The 15,290-nt window shown below is 45.7% G+C and overlaps 1 protein-coding gene across 2 annotated transcripts in view; it reads left to right on the top strand.

Moving 5' to 3' along the window:
• The first annotated feature begins 2,676 nt into the window (after positions 1-2,676).
• LOC109422876 (serine-rich adhesin for platelets) overlaps positions 2,677-15,290 on the top strand; it is a 209,378-nt gene continuing 196,764 nt past the window's right edge. For both annotated transcript variants that reach the window (XM_062845304.1, XM_062845305.1), the window contains exon 1: positions 2,677-3,258. The gene's annotated coding sequence lies outside the window, so the exon portion shown is untranslated. The remainder of the gene's footprint in view (positions 3,259-15,290) is intronic.

Here is a 15,290-nt window from a genome sequence, read left to right as displayed (position 1 = left end):
CGAAGGTAAGCTTACCGTCGATCATCACGCCCAAGTGTTTGACGGAGCGCTTTGACAGAATAGCGCACTCACCTACACTGATCTTCGCCTGCTGCTCCGACTTCCGGTTGTTAACAACCGTCACCTCAGTCTTGTGATGAGCCAGCTTCAGTTTCCTGGACCGCATACAAGCCTCCACAACCTTGATCGAGTGGTCGGTAGTCAAGTTCACCTCCTCGATCGTTTCACCGTAGACTTCGAGCGTAATGTCGTCGGCAAATCCGACAATCTCCACTCCCACTGGGTACTCTAACCTCAACACCTCGTCGTACATGACATTCCATAACACCGGACCCAGGTTATGTGAAAGCACTTCCGACCCACCTCAGCGTCGTAAACTAGTACTCGATTCTGAAACTTTCTAACTTTCGAGAATCTTGTACAGGTACCCCGGTGTCGCCAGACGCAAGAGTGCATCGGCAATAGCCGTCCAGCTGGCGCTATTGAACGCATTACTTACATCCAGAGTCACTACCGCACAGAAACGAATTCCCCTCCTCTTAGGCTCGAGTGCTTTCTCGGCGGTTTTTGTAACTGACAAGATAGCGTCTACGGTGGACCTCCCCTTCCGGAAGCCGTACTAGTTATTCGAAAGACCTCGTTCGCCCTCGATGAACCTCAACATTCTATTGAGGATGATCTTTTCAAGCACCTTCCCCGCCGTGTCTATCAAGTATTTGCTGTGTGCATACCTTACTATGTACAGCAGAGGCCACCCAGGCCTTAGCCTGATCGGTAAGGTAAGATATCGAACTCACCCGCATCTGGTAACGCTGTCTCGAGATTCTGCACGTATGGCGAGGCGACATCTGATTGCTTCAGTCGCTCTAGGTTTCACCGTGGCCTTGATCGTCGTCGTTGCCGGTGGCTGTGTAGGAAACAGGTGTTTTTGGAGGCGGTGAAATCGATGAGTCGTTGGGCGTTATCGTTCTTCAGCTGGTGGACGCTGAACATTCCAATTGTCGGTCTGAGTTCCACCTTCTGGCCTACCTGAGCGTTGAGGTCTTGATCTTGAAGTGGCTTGCGAGCAGCGGTCGTGCTCGTGTTCGAGCTGCGCGTAAAATGCGTCTTTGTCATTATCAGTGCTTCCGGAGAGAGGGCTGTGCACGTTGGTTGTGCTGAAGTTGAAGAATCAGCCTTTGATCCTCAATTTGCACATTATTTTGTTTTGAAAGCTCTGGTAGACTGTACAACACACCTGCAGCGCTACGATACCGAACCCACAGTCCTTCAGTGGATCGGCGAGTATGAGGGTGCTTCTAATGAAGCACAATGGTCGGAAAAATATAAAGTTCGGCCAAAACTCTTTTTATGTGTTAAATCGAAGTTATAGGTTGTCTAGATATGTTATATGGCATTTTAGTATTTGAAAAGGGGTATTCAAAAATTACGTAACTTCAATAATTTCAAAAACGGTAAAAATCAGTAAACCCCACGTTTTTGCGTTTTTTGTTAGAAAATCAATTTGAATTTAATTAAATGATCATCTTTCCATCAAATCCAATCAAGTTTGTTCAAACGTGTGAAAAATGTGGGAAGATAAATTTTATTTCAGTCAAAAATGGAAAAATAACGTTAAATATATGAAAAAACATGACTTTTTTTAAATAGCTCTAATTTGAAAAACTGCAAATTTCTGCAAAACGTTTAAACGTTTTTATGCAGCCCTAAGCATGATGTTTAAGATGTACTATTCGAAATTGCGGCGACACGTGACGACACGAACCGTTTTTTAACTTAAAAATTACCAAAATTCCTAAGGTACAATATATGAAAATTTGAAAAATTTTGGAACATATTAATTTTGCACCATACGTGCATTCAAACAGTCTAATAACAAGCTTTCATATGCTGGATAACATAAAACATATATTCCATTCTCAAAATATTATTATTTTACTTTTTTCGATTTTTTCATTTTTCAATTTTATGACTTAGGCCACTTTGGCAGTGAAAATGTCATTGAAAAACAAAAGCTGGTATGCTTTTAATTAAGAATCATAAAACTACAATACATTATCTTTGTTATAAGGTGAAAAGAAGTTTAAAAATATCAATTCCGTTTTTTGAGAGTTTTGGCCGCCCCTTTGTATGGAGCCCGACCAATGTGTGAAGTTAAGAGACCGGCAGTTCCATGTGCCGAGTTTCCAATCGCAAATCCTTTTTGTTCGCTGGGGTCGTTGGTCTCAGTTCGTATAATTCTGGTGCTGCTTTTCCGTTACAAGGGTTTATTACGGCTGGCTCGTAGGATCTGACACCAACCCCCTACTTTTCGGAGGACTATAGTGCACAGTTGAGCTTAGAGTCCTTCCCTGACATTCGGACGTTGATCAGGCGCCCCTAACATGGGGATCAGACGCTGTTGTGAGTCGCTCCTCCTGGAGAACAGATGCTCATGTTTGCTGAAGCAAATCCGCCCTTCCCTGTCAGCCTACGCCCAATGCTCCTACCGGGATTACTTACCCGATCTACCTAAGGTTGCTCGCAGCCCGGTCGGTGCCATACGCAGAGGTAGGGATATGAGTAGCAGAGGCTAATGGATCTCAATGCAATCTGAAACATTATGGCAAACATAAATTTTAAACAGCCAAATTGAACCACTTATGCACGCTTTCCCTGTAGTTTGTTTGCGTTTTCATGTGTCCCTCGCAGGGAAATTTTCCTCTACACCCCATCCTTATTCGGTTCCGAATTTTCCACCTGTCAAGTTTTTCCTGCGTCACTTTTCAAGGATTGTCGGAAGGAAGAATGTTATATGTACTCCATCGGTTCAGCCTCTGAGTCATTCTCTCACGGACAACGGAACGGATGGGATCGGTACCTCTAGTCCTCGTCGAGTGTTTCGTCCTTAAGGAAATTTTCAGTAAAGCGAAAAAGAGAGAAGGCTACACATAGTGTGCTCGGTTTTGGACTGTCTGTGCGATATTTTTTTTCCACTTCGGGATGTGATGAATAATCATTGGGATTCGTTCGAACATTCGATTTTTCTCGCGAAAAACTAGTGTGCAAAACCCCATACGGTTCTGTGGGGACTTGCAGGACGACTTTTGTGTGCTTTTGAGTTTTCCTTGAGTTTAGATTTTCGATCGAACTTCGATAGCATGATGTGCAAAAATTTCCTCGTGAAAATGGTGACACTGTGAAATCAAGAACAAGTAAAAGTGTTGAAGTCATTAGGGCTTACTGGTAATTTGCGTCGACGGCAGAGACTGAAAACAGGTGAAAATATGGGAAAATGATGCATGTGTGAAAATTTAGCAATCTGGAAAAGTGTGCAAATTGAAGAACAGCAATTAGGCTTTTTCTTCTTGATTGTCCTCTTCACTTGATTCCCTTCGTTTTTGTGCAGTGTTACTGAAAGTGGAAACCAGAGTAGACGATGACGACGACGACGACGTCGACGACATCGAAGGGGTGGAATCGGAAGGGTGCAAGATTGTGGAAAGCATACGTAGTAAAACGGAGCCAACCGAGGAAAATGAGAAATAAAAGAAAGGGAGAGAGCAAACGAGAGAGATTCAAAACATTGATGGGCTTACTAATCAGGCGGTTTTCTGCGCTTAGGTGGAAACAGTAGATAGGGGGGAGAGTGAGAGAAGCGAGAGAGGGTGGTTGTGGGTGGCAAGCAGTTATGGACCGGGCCTCCAGGAGCGGAAGAGAATGACATTTGGGCTTATCCTGTCCCTATGTGTGATCCTTGGTGTAAGTTTCGGTCAGTGGTGCCAGTTATAAGTAATTCCTAGGCAAAGTATGATGAGATAAAAACGACTTACTAATTTAATCCTATCTAGTATTGAGGTTAATATGATACAGAAGACTCGATGCACAATGCGACAGCGTGGTATTGGTCACAAGCAACTAATAAAGTTACAGGGGGTGGCCAAAATGTTTGGGATAGGCAACTTTTTTTTTCTCTCCCAAAAAAGTTCATCATTCTGTAACTTTTCATAGATTACATCAAAATATCGAATTACATTTTATAACGTCGTATCAAGTATCAATATATTGTTGATAAAATTTCAAAATTTCTTTTAAGGTGAATATATAACGAAGTCACAACTCGAATTTTCAAGAGCACAAATCTGAAGAACCGAATGTCGGTTTGAGCTGAAAAGTTGATCGATTGGTCACCACCAGCGGGTCACCAAACGATCAACTTTTCAGCTCAAACCGACATTCGGTTCTTTAGATTTGTGCTTTTGAAAATTCGAGGTGTGGCTTCGTCATATATTCACCTTAATTCGGTTCATTGGTTTCCGAGTTATGACAGTTCAAAAATTAGTTGTCAAAAAATAGTGTTTTACGAGAACAACTCTAGCTTTGCGAAAGATTATCCAATCGAGCTCAAATTTGTACCAATGATGTACATTTAATAGGGTGACAAGCAATTCAAAATTTGAAAATTTTTGGTGTTCTCTATGAAAAGTTACAGCATGTTGAACCTTTTTGTGAGAGAAAAAAAAGTTGTCTATCCCAAACTTTTTGGCCACCCCCTGTAGGTTCACAAAATACATACATACATACATAAAAAAAGCGTTGGAAACAGTTTAATAATATAACTCAACTCATATTTATAACTACATTTTTTCTACAAAATCGACCTATTTCAACCCCCACATCTTCTTCTCCTTATATCACACTTTTTGTGTACCTCACCATTGTTTCTCTGGCTTGTCACGTTCTGCTACTTCCTTCCCACCTAAAAGCGTGACACAATTTGTGCACGGCCCTCTAAGTTACTCATATACAGGGTGTTAGGTTCCTGAGTGCAAACTTTTTAAAGGGTGATAGAGGACCATAAATGGAGAAAAAAAATGTTCTACGCATATGGTCAAATCTCAACCGTTACGTAGTTATTGAACTTTCCATGTTTTTGACTCTTATTGCCTTAACTGGAAATAACTTGAAAATGGTCAAACTTATCGAAGTTTTTCTACCCTCATTCGAAAGATTATTGAATTTTCTAACAAATGGCATCTTTGGATCGATTGGTTTAGTTAAATAACTAAGTTTTCTAGAGCAAAATAGCTAAAAATAGTGTATTTTTATTGGGTTTTGTCAATTATCTTTGAAACATGCGTAATAAATTAAAATTGTTTCTTTGGCAAAGTTGTGGCCTCTGTTACACTCTACAATTCGTTCTTTGACACCAAACTTCTAGCTCTTATCGTTTTCTTGCAATTTTGATTTAAATGTGTGGCACAATGCGCAAAAAAGTGCTTTCCATGACAGTTGCAAATTTATGATCTGAAATGCGATGTTAAAATCAAAATTGCCACAAAACGATAAGAGATAGAAGTTTGGTGTCAAAGAACTAATTGTAGAGTGTAACAGGGACCACAACTTTGCCAAAGAAAGAATTTTAATTTATTACGCATGTTTCAAAGATAATTGGCAAAACCCAATAAAAATACACTATTTTTAGCTATTTTGCTCTAGAAAACTTAGTTATTTAACTAAACCAATCGATTCAAAGATGCCATTTGTTAGAAAATTCAATAATCTTTCGAATAAGGGTAAAAAAACTTTGATAAGTTTGACCATTTTCAAGTTATTGCCAGTTAAGGCAATAAGAGTCATAAACATGGGAAGTTCAATAACTACGTAACGATAGAGATTTGACCATATGCGTAGAACAATTTTTTTCTCCATTTATGGTCCTCTATCGCCCTTTAAAAAGTTTGCACTCAGGAACCTAACACCCTGTATTAACAACATAACTACATTAATTAGGCAGACAAAAATTTCGATTTTCATGACCTACCCTCTCGAAAAATTTTGGTCAAAATTCAACATAACACACATAAATTATTCGAGGAATATTGAAATTTGAAACTAGAGTCGCTCTTTTTTTATCAAATCCGATGAGTTTAACGATTTAGTCTAATTTTTTGGGTATTTTTTCATCAAATACACTTATTAATTATTGGTCCCTCTATGCCCCAAAAGAACAAAATGAAATTTGATCAGGCCTTTTACAAACATTTCACTGAAAATTCTTTCAATAAATTAATTAAATATTTCAATGAGTATAATTTCAAAGTTTCTTCATGAAATTCCCTTTTAGGGTGGCTCATGCTTGTATGAAAAAAAAAACACATGTCAATATGTTCTCATTTTTTTTGTTTATTTTTGTTCGTGAATTTTAACTTATGCTAATTCTTATTTTTTTTTATTTTTTTTTCTATATGACGCCACGATGTTGTGGTCAAATTTTCAGCTCAATCCGCTAACATATGGGCGGTGCTAAACTCGTTCGAAGTTAGTATGGTAGTTTATATGGGAAAACATCGTTTTTTTGCATTTTCCTCTTGAGGGGTTAAAATTTCTTAAACCACATATTCATTTCTATAGAAATATAGCCTAGTATACGCCGAAAAACTTTGTCGAAGACCGCAACGTGATCAGACACTTGTGAAAAAAGCTATAGCCTAGACACTACGTACCCATTCAATATTGCTATTGTTATTCCCTTACATGTTAAATGTTAAGCACCACCATATGGTTTGCAGCTAATAAATTTTCTTACAAGCTTTGGATTACTTTGTAGTGTTGGATAAAGTTTTTCGGCACATATGAGACTATAATTCTATCTAATCGCTTTTGTGATTTGAGTAAAACAAAATGTGTCCCTAACGAGAAAAATGCAACAAAATACGATGTTTTCCCATATACAGGGTGCGGCAGGGAAAAATGCGAAAAGTTCAAGGCACTATTATACGCTAAATTCGATGAACACCCAGACCACACTGATCCAGAGCCATGTAGTTTCACATACTAGATGAAATAAGTACATATATTTGATGATATTGTAGAGAAAATTAAAATTTTTGTTTTATCAGATACGAAATTTAGCGACCTGTGCACTTTTCTGCGGTTCGAACATTCTGATTGTTTTCAGCTTCAGGCGCCACCCTGTAAAGGTTGGTGACCAAAATGGGAAATTTTTTAATCATCTTTTCAGAAAACTAGCCTATTAGAGATCATGGAACGTTGAAACATAAATTGGTTAACGTCAAACGGACGAAAATGAGGTTTGAAGTTGAAAAACACTTTCGCATTTTTTCCTGCCGCATACTGTAAACTCCCATACAAACTTCAAATGAGCACCGCCCAAATGTTAACCGATTGAGTTAAAGATTTGACCAGGGCATCTTGGAATATAAGAACGAAATGAGAAGGGGCCCGTCGAACTTTTTGACATATGGTGAATTGAGCCACACTATTCCCTTTTCCCTTTACTGATTCCTTTACAAATTTCTTATAAAATTCTTGTAGGGCTGTCTTGAAGAATAACTTTGGGCATCTACTTATTCGTCTTCTCTTTGGCTTTACCTTCCAACTGGGACAAAGCCTCAGCGTCTTCTATTAGCACTTCCATAGTTATTAATTGAGAGCTCACCGCATGGGGTATATTGGCCCTATCTTGTAACACGTTATTTGTAGATCATCAAAGAACCTCCTTGATTGTTTGTCTAATACATGGTCTAATACTAATTCCATCGGAGATTACTTTAAACTTTTCTACATACTAATTGCTGTAAAAGTATAAAGTTGGTGTAATTGCTGTAAAGTAAGCAATTAGTAGTATCACGGATAGAAATGTTGTCTGGTTGATATAACTTTTTCCATAGTTCTACTAAGCTTCAAAGATATTCTTGGTATATTTAATAGCTTTAAATATAATACGGACCGAGACCAACGGCAACGACCTCAGCGAACAAAAAGGGCTTCGGATTGGAAACTCGGTACGTGGAACTGGCGATCTCTTAACTTCATTGCATTGGGAGCACCCGCATACTCGCCGATCTACTGAAGGACCGCGGGTTCGGCATCGTAGCGCTGCAGGAGGTGTGTTGGACAGGATCCATGTTGCGAACGCTTAGGGGTAATCATACCATCTACCAGAGCTGCGGCAACACACGAGAGCTGGGAACAGCTTTCATCGTGATGGGTGATATGCAGAGGCGCGTGATCGGTTGGTGGCCGATCGACGAAAGAATGTGCAGGTTGAGGTTCAACTGCCGATTCTTCAATTTCAGCATAATAAACGTGCACAGCCCACACTCCGGAAGTACTGATGATGACAAGGACGCATTTTACGCGCAGCTCGAACGCGAGTACGACCGCTGCCCAAGCCACGACGTCAAGATCATCATTGGAGATTTGAACGCTCAGGTAGGCCAGGAGGAGGAATTCAGACCGACGATTGGTAAGTTCAGCGCCCACCAGCAGACGAACGAAAACGGCCTACGACTCATTGATTTCGCCGTCTCCAAAAATATGGCCATACGTAGCAACTTTTTCCAACACAGCCTCCCTTATCGTTACACCTGGAGATCACCACAGCAGACGGAATCTCAAATCGACCACGTTCTGATTGACGGACGGCACTTCTCCGACATTATCGACGTCAGGACCTATCGTGGCGCCAACATCGACTCCGACCCTATCTGGTGATGGTCAAACTGCGCCCAAAACATTCCGTCATCAACAATGTATGGTACCGGCGACCGCCACGGAACAACCTAGAGCGACTGAAGCAACCGGATGTCGTTTCAGCATACGCGCAGAATCTCGAGTTCGCGTTGCCAGACGAGGGCGAGCTCGATGAGGCCCCTCTAGAGGACTGCTGGAGTACAGTGAAAGCAGCTATCAACGACGCAGCCGAGAGCGCCTTCGGATACGCGGAACGGAATCGACGCAATGAATGGCTCGAAGAAGAGTGCAGAATGGTTTTGGCGGAGAAGAACGCAGCGAGGGCGGTAATGCTGCAGCAAGGGACCCGACAGAACGTGGAACGTTACAAACAGAAGCGAAAACAGCAGACCCGCCTCTTTCGGGAGAAAAAACGCCGCCTGGAAGAAGCGGAGTGTGAAGAAATGGAACTGCTGTGCCGTTCCCAAGAAACACGAAAGTTCTATCAGAAGCTTCATGCCGCGAGCCGGAATGTGCAGGGATAAAGACGGAGGCCTCTTGACGGACGGACGTGAGGTGATCGAAAGGTGGAAGCAGCACTTCGATCAGCACCTGAATGGCGTTGAGAACGTAGGCACGGGAGCCCACGGCAACGGAGGAAACGACGACGCCAGTGCAGCGGAGGACGAAAATGAACCAACTCCCACGTCCCACGCTGAGGGAAGTTAAGGATGCCATTCACTAGCTCAAAACCAACAAAGCAGCTGGTAAGGATGGTATCGCAGCTGAACTCATCAAGATGGGCCAAGAAAAGTTGACCACCTGTCTGCATCGGCTGATAGTCAAGATCTGAGAAACCGAACAGCTACCGGAGGAGTGGAAGGAAGGGGGTAATCTGCCCCATTCACAAGAAAAGCGACCATTTGAAATGTGAGAACTTCAGGGCGATCACTATTTTGAATGCTGCCTACAAAGTGCTATCCCAGATCATCTTCCGTCGTCTGTCACCTAAAACAAATGAGTTCGTGGGAAGTTATCAAGCCGGCTTCATGGACGGCCGGTCGACAAGGGACCAGATCTTTACCGTACGGCAAATCCTCCAGAAATGCCGTGAATACCAGGCCCCAACGCATCACCTGTGGGCTGCAAAACGGTGAGTCGATAAGGAGAGCGTCCAATATAGCTCTGGTCCTCACAAGTTCCTACCTCATGCTTCCACGGGTCAAGCGATGACAAAGACAGCCAGCTAAGAGTTGTGTGCTTAGCTGGTAGTGCAGCCTGGGCACTGTTGTCCTTCTGACTTCAGCTAGATTGAGGAGGTACGATCCGAGTGTCTGTTCACCAAGGAGGTGCGGCTCAAACAGCGTCTGTTCTGGCATCCAGCGGCTGAGTAAGAAACGCTGCACCACGCCCAGCTAGATCCAAGGTGGTAGCCCCATCAGCGTGGTCGTCCCAGTGTTGGTTGGGACGTTAAACAGAACTGGCACGATGGCCCTCCGGCGAGATAGGAGTGTTGGCGTAGGCCCAATAAGCCACCCGTAAAAATCCCCATTGCGAATAACATAGGAGAAAATACGACTCGATACAATCGCAAAGACCCACGCGACGAAATAAGGACTACGATTGGAAACTTGGAACATGGAATTGCAAGTCACTAGGTTTCGCAGGATGTGACAGGATAATCTACGACGAACTACATCCCCGCAACTTCGACATCGTGGCGTTGCAGGAACTTTGTTGGACTGGATAGAAAGTGTGGAAAAGCGGGCATAGAGCGGCTACCTTCTACCAAAGCTGTGGCACCACCAATGAACTGGGAACAGGATTTATAGTGTTGGGCAAGATGCGACAACGTGTGATCGGGTGGCAGCCGATCAACGCAAGGATGTGCATGTTGAGAATTAAGGGCCGTTTCTTCAACTACAGCATCATCAACGTCCACAGCCCACACGAAGAGAGACCCGATGACGAGAAAGAAGCGTTCTACGCGCAGTTAGAGCAAACATACGATGGTTGCTCGCCGCGTGACGTGAAAATCGTTGTCGGCGACATGAACGCGCAGGTAGGAAGGGAGGAAATGTACAGACCGGTAATCGGGCGAAACAGCCTGCACGCCGTATCGAATGATAACGGCCAGCGATGCGTAAACTTTGCAGCCTCCCGTGGTATGGTAGTCCGAAGCACCTTCTTCCCCCGCAAAGATATCCACAAAGCCACCTGGAGATCACCCGACCATCAAACAGAAAACCAAATCGACCACGTTCTAATCGACGGTAAATTCTTCTCGGATATAACCCACGTCCGCACATACCGCAGTGCGAATATAGATTCGGATCACTACTTAGTCGCTGTATACATGCGCTCAAAACTTTCGACAGTTATCACCACGCGTCGAAGTCGAACGCCGCGGCTCAACATCGAGCAACTTCGAAACGTAGAGGTGGCTCAAGACTACGCGCAGCAGTTAGCAGTGGCCCTACCAACGGAAGAGCAGCTTGGCGCAGCTACACTTGAAGATGGCTGGAGGGACATCCGATCCGCCATAGGTAGTACCTCGGCTACAGCACTAGGCTTCGCGACTCCGAATCATAGAAACGACTGGTACGACGGCGAATGTGAACAGTTGAAAAACGAGAAGAATGCAGCATGGGCGAGAATGCTGCAACATCGTACGAGAGCGAATGAGGCACGTTACAAACAGGCGCGGAACAGACAGAACTCAGTCTTCCGGATGAAGAAGCGCCAGCAGGAAGAACGAGATCGCGAAGCGATGGAAGAGCTGTACCGCGCTAAGGACACACGAAAGTTCTACGAGAAGCTGAACCGCTCGCGCAGAGGCTTTGTGCCACAAGCCGACATGTGCCGAGATAATCACGGGAATATTCTCACGAGCGAGCGTGAGGTGGTCAAGTGGTGGCGGCAGCATTACGATGAGCACCTCAACGGCGACGTTGCAAGTACCGAAGGTGGCGTGGTAACAGATCTAGGAGTATGTGCACAGGACGAAAGACTTCCGGCCCCTGACCTTCAAGAGATTGAGGAGGAGGTTGGCCGGTTGAAAAACAACAAAGCCGCTGGAGCAGATCAACTACCAAGCGAGCTACTAAAATACGGTGGAGAAGCACTGGTGAGAGCACTACACTGGGTCATTACCAAGATTTGGGAGGAGGAAGTATTACCGGAGGAATGGATAGAAGGTATCGTGTGTCCCATCTACAAAAAAAGGCGACAAGTTGGATTGCGGGAACTACTGCGCGATCACACTACTGAGCGCTGCCCACAAGATACTCTCTCAAATTTTATGCCGCCGTCTATCACCGATTGCAAGAGAGTTCGTGGGGCAATATCAGGCTGGATTTATGGGTGAACGCGCTACAACGGACCAGATGTTCGCCATCCGCCAGGTGTTGCAGAAATGCCGCGAATACAACGTGCCCACACATCACTTGTTCATCGATTTCAAATCGACGTATGATACAATCGATCGAGAACAGCTATGGCAGATTATGCACGAATACGGATTCCCGGATAAACTGATTCGGTTGATCAAGGCGACGATGGATCGAGTGATGTGCGTAGTGCGAGTATCAGGGACACTCTCGAGTTCCTTCGAATCTCGCAGAGGGTTACGGCAAGGTGATGGTCTTTCGTGCTTGCTGTTCAACATTGCTTTGGAGGGTGTAATAAGAAGAGCGGGGATAAACACGAGTGGGACGATTTTCACGAAGTCCGTTCAGCTGCTTGGTTTCGCCGATGATATTGATATTATTGCTCGTAAATTTGAGACGATTGCGGAAACGTACATCCGACTAAAGAATGAAGCCAGGCGAATCGGATTAGTCATTAATGTGTCGAAGACAAAGTACATGATGGCAAAGGGCTCCAGGGAGGAATCACCGCGCCCGCCACCCCGAATTCATATCGACGGTGATGAAATCGAGGCGGTTGAAGAATTCGTGTACTTGGGCTCACTGGTGACCGACGACAACGACACCAGCAGAGAAATTCAGAGGCGCATTGTGGCAGGAAATCGTGCCTACTTTGGACTCCGCAGAACTCTACGATCGAATAAAGTTCGCCGTAACACGAAGTTAACCATCTACAAAACGTTGATTAGACCGGTCGTCCTCTATGGGCACGAAACATGGACCCTACGTGCAGAGGACCAACGCGCCCTTGGAGTTTTCGAACGGAAGATGTTGCGTACCATCTACGGCGGAGTGCAGATGGAAGACGGGACTTTTTTTTTTCCTTCTAAACCATAGGGGGATAAATCTGCTCAACAGACACCCTAACAGGAAGGTTAGGGTAGTGTGGGGTTGAGGCCGTCTTCTACAATGCCGGTAGAAGCCAGGACTACTCTCTCCTCGACCCACTAAAACACATTCCTATGGTCGCCAAACCCTACGTCTCTCCGGAACCACCAAGAAGGTATTGCTTCAGAGAGGGGCTAGTGCATATCGCACCCTCAAGGTTAGCTGCCGTAGCCTAGCAGCAACGAACATCGATGACTCGCTTTGGAGAGTCCATTACGGTAGCCTGCTGGCGCTTTGCCAGTTTCCCGAGTGGTCCTCGCCACTCCCTTTGTCCTCGGAAGGCGGGCAGGGTCAACCCCGCCCGCGCCCTACTGCTGAGCGGACATCAAGAACTGATGCCCACATGCAACCCGATCTGACCTGCCCGCAAAGGAAGGGTATTACTACCCTTCAGGCCCTATCAGATGCATCCGTAGGTTGCAGACAGCAGGGTCTCACCTACCCCGACCCTTGCCGGGGACCCCTTTCCAACCGCGGGCTCAGATCCAACCCAGTAGACTGACGCCACGACAGCACCGCTACCGGGACTTCCTCTCCGCGGCCACTTAATCGCTGTAAGGGTCGATCTCGACCGCAGGGCACCGGTATGACCTACGAAGCCGACTTCGAACCCCTGGACCACCTCTTGTACTGCATCTGGACTAGCCATTCTCCGAGTCCACGCGCCACCTCCTCTGTAGCTCCCAGACGATATGGGTGATAGCCGTTGAAACGGCATTCCAGCTAATCTCATCCCTACACATTCTCTGGACCAAGTTGTCCGGAGTTGTGTCCTCCCCGCATGTGGCAAGCATGCGGTCACGCATTGTGCGAAAACGCGGGCACACGAACAAAACGTGTTCCGCCGTTTCCTCTAAACCATTGCACACTGGGCATTCGGGAGAATCCGCATGCCCGAAACGGTGTAGATACTGTCGGAAGCAACCATGACCTGTAAGGACCTGTGTCAAGTGGAATGAAACTTCCCCATGGCGCCTATTAATCCAACTATCTACCCTCGGTATCAACCTATGGGTCCACCTTCCTTTGGTGGAACTGTCCCACGCGCGCTGCCGTTTGACCATAGAGGCCATCCTGACAGTCTTGCGTATGCCTCTTGTGCCGCGCATTTCGAAGCACTCCATATCCTCACTGATAAGAATGCTGATGGGCACCATACCAGTAATGACACAGAGAGCGTCGTGTGACACGGTACGGTACGCGCTTGCAACCCTCAGACACATAAGCCTGTAAGTACTTTCCAGCTTCCGTCGGTAGCATTCAGTACTTAGCGCGGTACCCCACGCCGGGCCGCCATACCTAAGTATGGACGTAGCAACACTAGCCAGAAGCTTGCGCTTACTGGCGTACACCGCTGAGCTATTGGACATCATCCGGGACAGTGCCGCAATAGCTGTGGAGGCTCTTTTACAGGCATAATCGACGTGGCTACCGAAGGTAAGCTTATCGTCGATCATCACGCCCAAGTGCTTGACAGAGCGCTTCGACAGGATAGTGCACTCTCCTACACTGATCTCCGTCTGCTGAGCCGACTGCATGTTGTTAACAACCGTCTCCTCTGTCTTGTGGTGAGCCAGCTCCAGTTTTCTGGACCGCATCCACGCCTCCACAACCTTGATCGAGTGGTCGGTAGTCAACTTCACCTCCTCGATCGTTTCACCGTAGACTTCGAGCGTAATATCGTCGGCAAATCCGACAATCACCACTCCCACTGGGTACTCTAACCTCAACACCTTGTCGTACATGACATTCCATAACACCGGACCCAGGATGGAACCTTGCGGGACTCCTGAGGTTATGTGAAAGCACTTCCGACCCACCTCCGTGTCGTAAACCAGTACGCGATTCTGGAAGTAGCTTCCGAGAATCTTGTACAAGTACTCCGGTATCCCCAGACGCAAGAGCGCATCGGCAATAGCAGCCCAACTGGCGCTATTAAATGCATTCCTTACATCCAGAGTCACTACCCCGCAGAAACGAATTCCCCTCCTCTTAGGCTCGAGTGCTTTCTCGGCGGTTTTTGTAACCGACAAGATAGCGTCTACGGTGGACCTCCCCTTCCGGAAGCCATACTGGTTGCTCGAGAGACCACTTACGCCCTCAGTGAACTTCAACATTCTATTGAGGATGATCTTTTCGAGCACCTTCCCCGCCGTGTCAATCAAGCATATTGGTCTATATGCCGACGGGTCTCCGGGTGGTTTCCCCGCCTTTGGCAATAGTACCAGGCTCTGCCTCTTCCAAGCTTCTGGGAAAACTCCCTCGTCCAGGCATTTCTGCATAGCAGACCTGAACATCTCGGGAGCTTCTGCAATAGCTACTTTTAAGGCCAGGTTCGGAACTCCGTCCGGACCTGGGGCCTTACCTACGCTAAGGGACTTAGCTATCCCCGCAAGTTCCACATCGGTGACCCTTTCCTCATCGCCAGCCCCAGTCCCTGGCTGTCCTACGAAAGGAGGCCAAGGACTAGGATCATGACGCGGAAAAAGTCCTCCAATGATCCCCTCCAACATCTCT

The sequence above is a fragment of the Aedes albopictus genome, chromosome 1 (genome assembly GCF_035046485.1).
Source record: "Aedes albopictus strain Foshan chromosome 1, AalbF5, whole genome shotgun sequence".
NCBI classification, from domain to species: Eukaryota; Metazoa; Arthropoda; class Insecta; order Diptera; family Culicidae; genus Aedes; species Aedes albopictus.
The sequence above is the reverse complement of the archived record's forward strand: the minus strand, read 5'-3'. Positions and strand labels throughout refer to the sequence as shown.